Source organism: Astyanax mexicanus, chromosome 18 (assembly GCF_023375975.1).
Source record: "Astyanax mexicanus isolate ESR-SI-001 chromosome 18, AstMex3_surface, whole genome shotgun sequence".
Taxonomy (NCBI): Eukaryota; Metazoa; Chordata; class Actinopteri; order Characiformes; family Acestrorhamphidae; genus Astyanax; species Astyanax mexicanus.
In genome coordinates this window covers 41,104,438-41,115,673 of record NC_064425.1, presented here as the reverse complement: position 1 = coordinate 41,115,673, position 11,236 = coordinate 41,104,438, and positions in this window count along the sequence as shown.

Here is an 11,236-nt window from a genome sequence, read left to right as displayed (position 1 = left end):
GTCGATAAGGTTAGCTAGTCCTTTACTAGCTTTAGTTCTCTCCCCGGTAACATTAATATTTTAGCTACCTCATCACTAAGATTAGCTAGCTTGTCGATAAGGAAGAGCAAGAGGAAACTTGCTCTTCCTTTCCTGGGGCGGTCCTGACATTTTTTATAGATTAAGTAGTATAATTAGTATGAGCTGAAATATGGTAAAAAAAACTCCTCCAAAAACTAGTCATAAGAACGAGCTTCCGGGTGAATTTGAAGGGAGCATGAAAACTGTGTGGGTGTGGTCGGGATATCCTAGCGGACATGCATGACTGACAGATGTCTATCACTGAGGAATGAAGATTTGTTTACATTACCATAGCAACGCACACAACCTTGAGACAGTAATGAATAACTTGGTGCATATTTGGACAGGTTGTTAGCTAGGCAAGGCAAGACATGTTTGCTTTACACATTAAAAAATAAAATAAGAGAATTCCAATAAAAAACATGTAATTTAATAACAATACAAATGGAAATGAAAAATAAAATAACATGAATAAAATACAGTTGCAAGAAAAAGTATGTAAAGTTTGGGATTACTTGGATTTCTGCATAAATTGGTTATTAAATGTGTTCTGATCTTCATCTAAGTCACAACAATAGACAAACACAGTCTGTTTAAACTAATACCACACAAAAAAATATATATATGTTTGCATGGTTTTATGGAACACAACATTAACATTCACAGTAAGCGGGGGTGGGACGTATGTGAACACCTAGGCTAATCAATTTTCTAAGAGTTAATTGGAGCCAGGATGTGATGAGATTGGATGGTTGTTGGTTAAAGCTTTCCTGCCCAATTAAAAAACAAACACCAGTTTTGAGTTGCTGTTCTTAAGAAACATTGCTTGATGTGAATCATGCCTCACATAAAAGACACATAAAAGCTCTCAGAAGACCTATGTTCAAGAATTGTTGACTTGCATGAAGCTGGAAAGGGTAACAAAAGTATTTCTAAAAGCTCCATTAATAATTCTGTGAGGTAATTTTAGCTGTGGGAACAGTTTTTACAATGCATCAAGTAAAAACCAGGCATTAGCCTACACATATTTTAAAGAGAAAAACTCTTTATTAGCATCATTCTTTGCAGTACTACAAGAAAGGTCATTTAATTAAGTGTTAAAAAGCAGATGCGAGGACCAATTCAGACCATATAACTCATATCAAGGAGAACCTGTAATAAAACTGATTATGACAGACGTCCTTTTGATAAACTAATCCAATCCAGATAAGGTCTAAACATGATTACTGGAAGCATAGCAGCTGCCTAACCTGTATTATTTAATCTCATTACATTCACGTCCATCATCATCCATCTCAGTTTTTTCTTTTTAAAGTGGTTGACTACCTGAAGGCTTAGTTAACCCTTACGCACTCGTACACTCCATAGGGGGAGGCAGGGGAGGCAGCTGCCTCCCTTGGTACCCAGTGACTGAAAAAGCATTACTAAAGTGCATGCTAAAGAGTAAAAAAAAGACACTTTAGAAAGTGCCTTTCTTATGAAAAAAAGTTAGTGGAAATCAATGTAAAAACATTTTTATTGGACCCTTAATCAGCAAATTTACAATTTTAAACAACGTTATAAAGAAGCACAACCACATTCCTGTTTTGGAAAATAGTTAAAATTGGTAAAAATTAAGACACAAGTTTATATAACACTGTAATACCTGTTAAAATCATGTTCAGACACTCAGACAAATATTGACGCTCCAAAATTTTCCAATGACGTCTGAACATTTATGTTTCTAAAGCCCTGTGGTCGTGGTGGTCAGTGCCAGCAGAGTGGCAGCAGGTTAATCTGTACAGCAGCTGGTCAGCAGTGGGTTTAGACCAGAGTAACCTTCCCTCAGTAGGAGCCACTTCTGGATGAAGGGTTACTCTGGGTTGGGGCTTCTTCAGTGCAGACTGATGTACACACTGATGAACATCACTGACATTAATACAACTCAACAGACCAACAGCAGCCAGCGCTTCAACCTGCGACCACTGATCCAGCCTGACATGTAGAGGTAAAGGAAGGTAAAGAGAGAGCAGTGCGGTTTATACAACAATAGGCTCTATGCACTTAAGACTTTCGCCTTCGTCTATACCGGCAGTTTCAATTCCGGCTAGCTAGAAGTGCTTTGTAAACAATGGCATTTTACACACAGTGTTTGCATTATTGCATTTTATTAAGATATAAGATGCGTTCCAATCTAAAAGCAGCTGCATAGGTAGTCATTTAAAAACAACTTAAAACTGTCTAACATACACTAGTCTGATAAACACATGCAGCGGTGAGTGTAAATACAGGAGAAAATTACTTACATTTGTAGAGAAACTCCCCGCAGTGCCGGCAAATCCTTTTTAACCTACAGGAGTTGGACAATGAAACTGAAACACCTGGTTTTAGACCACAATAATTTATTGCGGTGACGGACAGTTCTGGTGGAAACAGGAGAGTTGAGGTGCACACTGAATTCTGCCGTGATTTGATCAGCCGTGGTTTTATGTTTTTTGGATACAATCCGGGTTAGCACCCGAACATCCCTTTCAGACAGCTTCCTCTTACAGCGTCCACAGTTAATCCTGTTGGATGTGGTTGGTCCTTCTTGGTGGTATGCTGACATTACCCTGGATACCGTGGTTCTTGATACATCACAAAGACTCGCTGTCTTGGTCACAGATGCGCCAGCAAGACTTGCACCAACAATTTGAACTCTTTTGAACTCTGGCATGTCACCCATAATGTTGTGTGCATTGCAATATTTAGAGCAGAACTGTGCTCTTACCCTGCTAATTGAACCTTCACACTCTGCTCTTACTGGTGCAATGTGCAATTAATGAAGATTGGACACCAGGCTGCTCCAATTTCTGTTGGAAATTCCAAAGTTTAAACAGTTTAGGGGTATAAATATTTTTGCAAGCCACTGCAAATAACTTATTTTATCGCAGAGAAAAGGGGTTTTGTATCATCTGCTGTTAAAAATATGTTTTCAAAGTGGTTGATACATAGATGTCTTTTAAAAGTGGTTAAAAAGACATATTTTTAAAACAGTTAAAAAATCATTTATAAAAGGACTTATATATGTATTTGTAAAGTTGTTAAAAACATTTATAAAAGGACTTATGGATAACTGTTTAAAGTAGTTGAAAAGACGTTTATGTAAGACCTTATAGACATCTTTTTTTAAGTTGTTGAAAAATATATATATTTTTTAAAGTGGCTGAAAACACATTTATAAATGGACTTATAGACGTCTTTTTAAAGTGGCTAAAAACATTTATAACAGGACTTATAGGCATCTTTGGTGGTAAAAATATGTTTATGTAAGAGCTTGATGATGTCTTTTTGCAGTGGTGGAGAAGATGTTTAGGTAAGAACTTAAAGACGTCTTTTTAATGTTCACACTCTAACTGGTAGGTAAAATGTTAACTGTGTTTTTCCTGGTAATATGTAACATATAAGCTGCGTTTAAATGTGTAACATTTTTTTACTGATGAAAACGAGTTTTTCGAGGAATCCGGCAATAACCCATGTTTCTCTTATCATGAGCAGCTCTCCAATCTGAGCGCCGCTGACGTCCTGCAGAAAAACCAGTTCACTGCATCGATAAGGACGACTTGAAGGCCACCTTTACCTGAAGGTCCGGCTTTAATCATTAACACTGGCATGGCAGGGCGTTCGCTCGGCCTTGAGGAGAGCAGATAACGCGTGTTGATGTTGATGTTCAGCGCTGAGGGTCTTCTCCAAAAGCTGCTGTCCCATCACAAACACACTGAGCAGGACCTGAGGAGCAGATAAACATGAACCTACTGACCCCAGACCTGCCAGGCGTGGGCTAGAGGGGTCTAAAACCCCCAGTATTGAGCTGTGGAACTGTGCTCTCTGGAAAGATGGAGCTCCATCTAATACTTGTAGATAGAATGAATTTGGGAGTTGGGGCGAAGTGAGATGGTGATCATCATCCAACATCCTGACATTTCTAATCTGAGCTTTTGTGGCTGAATGCAATCAAATCATCACAGCAAAGATCTACTCCAGTAAAAAAAATCTGCACAATACTGCAACCTTGATCTTCTAATGCTGTACGTGTCATCACTCTAATAAATGTCAAGGCCCAAGTTCTAAACACGTCGTAAACCTCACTGGCCACTTTATTAGAAACACCTACTACAGTATCTTGTGCTTTCACTCACTGTTGCCACTTTATTAGAAACACCTACTACAGTATCTTGTGCTTTCACTCACTGTTGCCACTTTATTAGAAACACCTTCTACTACAGTACCTTGTGCTTTTAATCACTGGCCACTTTATTAGAAACACCTTCTATTACAGTACCTTGTGCTTTTAATCACTGGCCACTTTATTAGAAACACCAACTACAGTACCTTGTGCTTCACTCACTGTGGCCACTTTATTAGAAACACCTACTACAGTATCTTGTGCTTTCACTCACTGTTGCCACTTTATTAGAAACACCTTCTACTACAGTACCTTGTGCTTTTAATCACTGTGGCCACTTTATTAGAAACACCTACTACAGTACCTTGTGCTCTCATTCACTGTGGCCGCTTTATTAGAAACACCTTCTACTACAGTACCTTGTGCTTTTACTCGCTGGCCACTTTATTAGAAACACCTACTACAGTACCTTGTGCTTTTACTCACTGTGGCCACTTTATTAGAAACACCTACTACAGTACCTTGTGCTTTCATTCACTGTGGCCGCTTTATTAGAAACACCTTCTACTACAGTACCTTGTGCTTTCATTCACTGTGGCCGCTTTATTAGAAACACCTTCTACTACAGTACCTTGTGCTTTCATTCACTGTGGCCACTTTATTAGAAACATCTACTACAGTACCTTGTGCTTTTACTCACTGGCCACTTTATTAGAAACACCTACTACAGCAGGTTGTATTGGATCTGCTGGAGGTTATCTGAGGTGAGTGGTGTTCTCCTGCAGATCACTGGGTGCATGGCTGAATGTGATTAATGTCATAAAGTTGTGTGAATGCAAAGCTATAGAGCTTTATGACGTGTTTAGAACTTGGTCCTTGGCCTTTATTAGAGTGATGACATGTGCAGCAATAGAAGGATGAAGGTTGCATCGAGAGAATTTTACTGTTTCATTTTGACCCAAAACATTTTTCCCAATATATTAAAGTTGCAGCTTTTAAAACAGGCTTCTTACATTTGAACAGTTAAAGCAACATTATGCAACATTTGTAGCTTAACAGAATAGATTTAGTATCATGTTGATGCTACACTGTTATAGAGAGAAAAGCTTTGCTGTGGTTGCCAATATCATCACCAGATACAGTGGTATGAAAAAGTTTGGGCTTTCCTTTATTCCTGATTTATCTTTATAAATCATTGCTTGTTCAGATCAGCAATTTCAGTTAAATATATCATACAGCAGATGAACACAGTGATATTTGAGAAGTGAAATGAAGTTTATAGGATTTACAGGAAGTGTGCAATAATTCTTTAAAAAAAATAAATTTGGGCACCCCAACAGAAAAATTACATCAATTATGGCTGCACGATATATATGCAATATATATGCGATATATGTGCGATATATGCGCAGGATGTGTGATGTCCCCAAAGGCAATAAAAAGACACACGACATGTTGAATGTTTTGATTCTTGACACAGGAAATAGCTATACAGTGTTCTAAGTAAGCAGCGCCGTCTCTGTGTCTGTGTGAGTGACAGGCTGCTGCTGCTTGAGAAGGGCAAGGGGGACGGGGAGCGCGAGGGGGAGGGGCAGCGGGCGTAAACACTAGGTAACCACATGGCCTCCACATGTTTGGACACATGCTTGTAAGTGCAGTGCAGACAGCCTGTACAAAACTGTGCACCTCAGTCCAGCACAGTTTTGTGCAGATATTTCCAGTTACAGCTGAATTCACGCTTTAAATCCCAGAAAAACCTTTTAAAAAGGCATTTAAATGCTTGATTATTGTTGTTTTGAAGTTTTCTTTGGGTTTTGAGTGCTTGACTGACTCTAAAGCGCTGACTGAGCTCTCAGTCGGTCTGGATCTCTGTCGTGAGACAGCGTGCGGGTAAGGGCGGAACTGGGGCTGTTACAGGTCCTGCATTGTTTAATATTGTGATATATATTACCCAAAAAAAACTATGCAATGTCAAATTTTTCCAATATCGTGCAACCCTAACATCAATATATATAGTAGATTGCAGAAATAACAGCCTCTAAACTCTTCCTATAGCTTCCAATGAGAGTCGGGCTTCTGTTGAAGGTATTTTGGATCATTCTTCTTTACTAATCTTCTCCATTTCAGTCCAGTTTGATTCAGGTTTCTGATCATGAACAGCTTTTATGCTTTAAATCACACCACGGATTTTCAATAATATTCAAGTCTGGGGACTGAGATGATCTGAGATGATCATTCCAGAACGTTGTACTTGTTCCTCTGCATGAATGATTTAGTGCTTTAGTACATTGTGAGCAGTGTTCAGTGTTTAGGGTCGTTGTCTTGTTGAAGTATCCAGCCCCAGCGCTTTAACTTCAACTTTCTCACTGATTTCTAAACATTGTTCTGAAGAATCTGCTGATATTGACTGGAATCCTTGTGACTCTAAACTTTAACAAGATTCCCAGCTCCTGTACTGGTCCCACAGCCCCACAGCATGATGAACCACCACCAGATTTTACTGTGGGCAGCAAAAAACAAATATAAATCACTTTTTTCCACTTTGTTTGGTACTCCATTTACCCATTTCTTTACTAAATGACATGATAATAAATTTGATTAATTTAAGGTTTGGGTCTTCATGAAAAGTTAAAAAAATAGCTTTGCATCTTTTAGAAAAGTAGAATGTGCATGCACATATAGTGATACTTTTGTCATAAATATCAATTATTTAAACGTGCAGTTAAAGCAGCACTAGGTAGGATTTCCTTGATTTTTGATCTTTTTAAAGAAGTAAAATTACAGCTTGAAACTCACTGCAGCGCTGCATTGAGGTGTAATAGGAGGAATAGCGGTGCTCTCCTGTCTGTGCCGGAGCTCAAACCAGACTCTGTAAGTTTTCCGAGGCGGCTGCGACCAACCCTCGCGAGAACTGCAACCTGCTTTCCAACCTTTAGTTCTAACAGTTCTACAAGGACTACTGGTTCATTCTTTACAAACTAACATTCAGACACTCTGGCAGAAGCTGGAAAGAGACAGAATATGTCTGTGAAAGCCAGAAAACGAGAAAGAGAAACTAATCCTCCTGAAACATTTATTACACTCTACAGCAAAAAATCTCAATCCTACCTAGTGGAGCTTTAACCATTTCTTTTGAAAAAAGACTTTCTTGAGAGAAAATTGAAAAAAACAATTTGTGGACTTGTTTTTAAACATGCTTTTTAAATGTTATATGAGGTTTGGTAACAGGACTGCCAAAATTGTAAACATCTGCAGATGCCTGGTCTGATCTGACCTGTGTTAACCTGCTGTCCGATCAACAGTCACTTAGATTACAGCCTGGAGCTGTTGTGAAATCTGCACTGAGAGACGAGTCCAGATACAATAAAACACGAACAATTACAAAGACAAAACACAGAAACTGGCTTTACTGCATCCACACACTGAGAAGCAGCTGCAGCCATAAAAAGTGAAAAAATTGGGACAGTATAAAAATACAAATAAAAAACTAAATATTTTAACTTGAATTTGATTGCAGACTGTATGAAGACATTTTATCTGCTTAACTTAATCTCATTTATTAATAAGCATCCATTCCTGCGTTTCAGACCTGCTACGCTTTCCAAACAAAGTTGGGACAGAAGCATTGTAGGGCTAGTAATGGGATAAACGAGAGTAATGAGATAAAATAACAACAAAAAGGCATGTGAAATCAATCAGCTGTTGTTAATGACTAAGTCTTTGAGAAGTAAAGATGAGCAGAGGATCTCACTATGATCAGGAGATCGCCGGTTCGAATCCTGTTCATGTAGCTTGCCATCAGCTGCCAGAGCCCTGAGAGAGCACAATTGGCCTTACTCTCTCTGGGTGGGTGCAGTAGATGGCTCTCTTTACCCACATCACTCCTAGGGTGATGTTGATCAGCCCAAAGCTGCGTCTGTGAGCTGATGTATCAGAAACGAGTCACTGCACTTTCCTTCAAGTAATGTCATGCTACTTGGTAACGCTGCAGCAGTTTGAAAAGAGGCGGAGTCTGACTTCACATGTATATGTGTTTGGGCATCAACACAAGTGATAACTAGTGATAGAGGGAGTTTGAACGAGCAGGTTGGGTAAATGGCCTTGTAAATTTGGGAGAAAATAAAAAATATATATAAATAAAATTATGAAAAAAACAAAAAAACAATGTTCCTTAAAGAAAGTTATTTGCATAGTTCTCAAACAAGTTTTGTTTGTCTGATGCTTTTTTCTATTTAGCATGCTAATGCTGCAGGCTAATAATCAGTACTGTCCACTGTTTAACCTGTGTGAGAGTGAGAGAGGCTAGCTGTGCTGCCATTGGTTGGTTGGTCGTGTGTATATATTAAAGGCGAGGTGCTAGACTAGTACTGTCTGTATGTGTATCAGATAAATAATGTTACAGAATAATAGAAGATATGATGAGACAGGTGATGTCTCACTCCCGATTGGTCCAGAGCAGGTAACAAAAAAAAAATGATTTTCACTTTCCAAATTAGGTTGAGCAAAAGCCCTGAAAAAAATCTATTAATGCATGCTTCCTGCATTTAGCTCTTTAAATTAAAGTAGATAATGAAGAATGCAGCTGTGGGAAACAAATGTTTTAATTATGACTGGTGCTCTAATGATAATTTGTGCACTAGTAGTGAACGGTGAGTCGGGTGGTGTGCTCTCTGCTCTCGGGCTGATTGGTGTTAATAATTTGGTCGATGGAGAATCTCCTTGTCCTTGAGGCTCAGTGTAGAGATAGTTTATCAGCGTATATCAGCAGCTCTATCATATACGCAGTACTGTGTGTAATCTGCTGTTATAATACACTTCCCCTTTACTGCACTCGCTGGATGATGAACAGAGGGAACTGGGCTAATCGCTGCAGATCAGCTGCTGCAGCCGTTCAGGAACAAAGTTCAAACCGTGCAGATTACACCTCACAATAGAGGTGGGCGGATCGATCCAAATATCGATAATATCGATACCAACGCTGGTATTGGTATTGAGCAATATTTGTGTAAAAATATCGATATTCAAGCTTTTTTCTCTGCCACACGCACTGACTGCTGCGCACGAGGATTCACCACAGTCTACTCTCTGGTCTCTTGTTGTTGCACATGCGTCACATGGCTCAGCAAAGCCAGCCAAACCGCCACGCAGGTAGGCTCAGCCTGGCCCGCCCACTCAGCGCTCTCCTCGAGTCGACACGCCTCTACCTCAGGAGATTAGTGTTGAGTGATATTTTTTTACACTGTTTATTTAAGAAAAACTTGCATTTGAATTGCACTGAAAGGAAGACAATTCCTTATTTTTTATTGTTTTTCCAAATGACAATTCTATTAAAAAAAGAAACAAAGAAAGAAAGAACTAGAAAAGATGTCTAGTGAGGGGAGAATTTTTATTTTATTTTTTAATATTTTTTTACTTTATATTTAAACTTTGTTTTGTTACTGTTCCATTGTTTCTAAACAAAAAACGTATTTTGTTATCACTTACAATGTTTGGTGAAATTATATCCTTGGTTTTTGGATCATTTGGATCTATAAAGCTTAAATATTAAAAAGTATCGGTATCAGTATCGATATCGGCAATACTGGCCCTGCGTTTACTTGGTATCGGATCGATACCAAAATTCCCGGTATCGCCCACCTCTACCTCACAAAACTCACACTGCGTGTATATATATATATATATATATAAAACCTACACTCTCTTAGATCATTAATGCAGTTAAATAGTCCCCCCAGCTTCCTGTTTAGTGATCATGATGGTCTACAGACTGATTATTCATAGAAGATAATGAATTCAAAACATATTCATTCTGGTTTACTGCAAAACTCATCATACTCATCACAGTTCTGTCTCATAGACAGATACAGGTGCATCTCTAAACATTAGAATATCATTAGAAGTTACTTTATTTCAGTAATTCAGTTCAAAATGTGAACCTCATATATTAAATAGATGTTTTTATACATAGAACATTCATTCATAGTAGATTCTGAATCATTCATAGTGGATACTGAATCATTCCTGTGTAAATTCTGAATCATTTATAGTAGATACTGAATCATTGATAGTGGATACAGATTAATTCATAGTAGGTACTGAATCATTCAAATGTAGATTCTGAATCATTTATAGTGGATACAGACTCATTTATAGTGGATACAGACTCGTGTATAGTAAATAATGAATTATTCATAGTAGATACTGAATCATTTTATAGTAGATAAGGAATCATTATAATAGATACTGAAACCTTCATAGTAGATTCTGAATCATTCATAGTAGATAATGAATCATTCATTTGTAGATTCTGAATCATTTATAGTAGATACTGAATCATTGATAGTGGATACAGACTCGTGTATAGTAAATAATGAATCATTTATAGTAGATACTGAATCATTGATAGTGGATACAGATTCATTCATAGTAAATTATGAATTAGTTATAATAGATACTGAATCTTTTGTAGTAGAAAAATGAATCATTCATAGTAGATACTGAATCATTCATAGTAGATACTGAATCATTCATAGTAGATTCTGACTCATTTATAGTAGATACTGAATCATTCATAGTAGATACTGAATCATTCATTTGTAGATTCTGAATTATTCATAGTAGATACTGAATCATTCATATTAGATAATGAATTATTCATAATAGATACCGAATCATTCATAATAGATACTAAGTCATCCATAGTAGGTGCAGAATAATTCAACGTGGATACTGGTTTAATTCATAGTGATTTATAGTAAAATCATAGTTAATACTAAATAACAGTAAATACTAAATCATTCATACTAGATACTGAACAATTAATTGTATACATTGGATAATTCATAGTGATATAGTGGAATAGTTCACTATGAACTGAAAAATTCATAGTGGATACTGAACAGTTATCAGACAATGCTCTGTGTATCCAAACTTCACACCGCAACTGTGAAGGGATGGAAAAATCTCTTTGTAAAATTAATTAAATAAAATAAATTGATTATGTGGAAAGCAATACCTGGTGGAAGCTCTTAC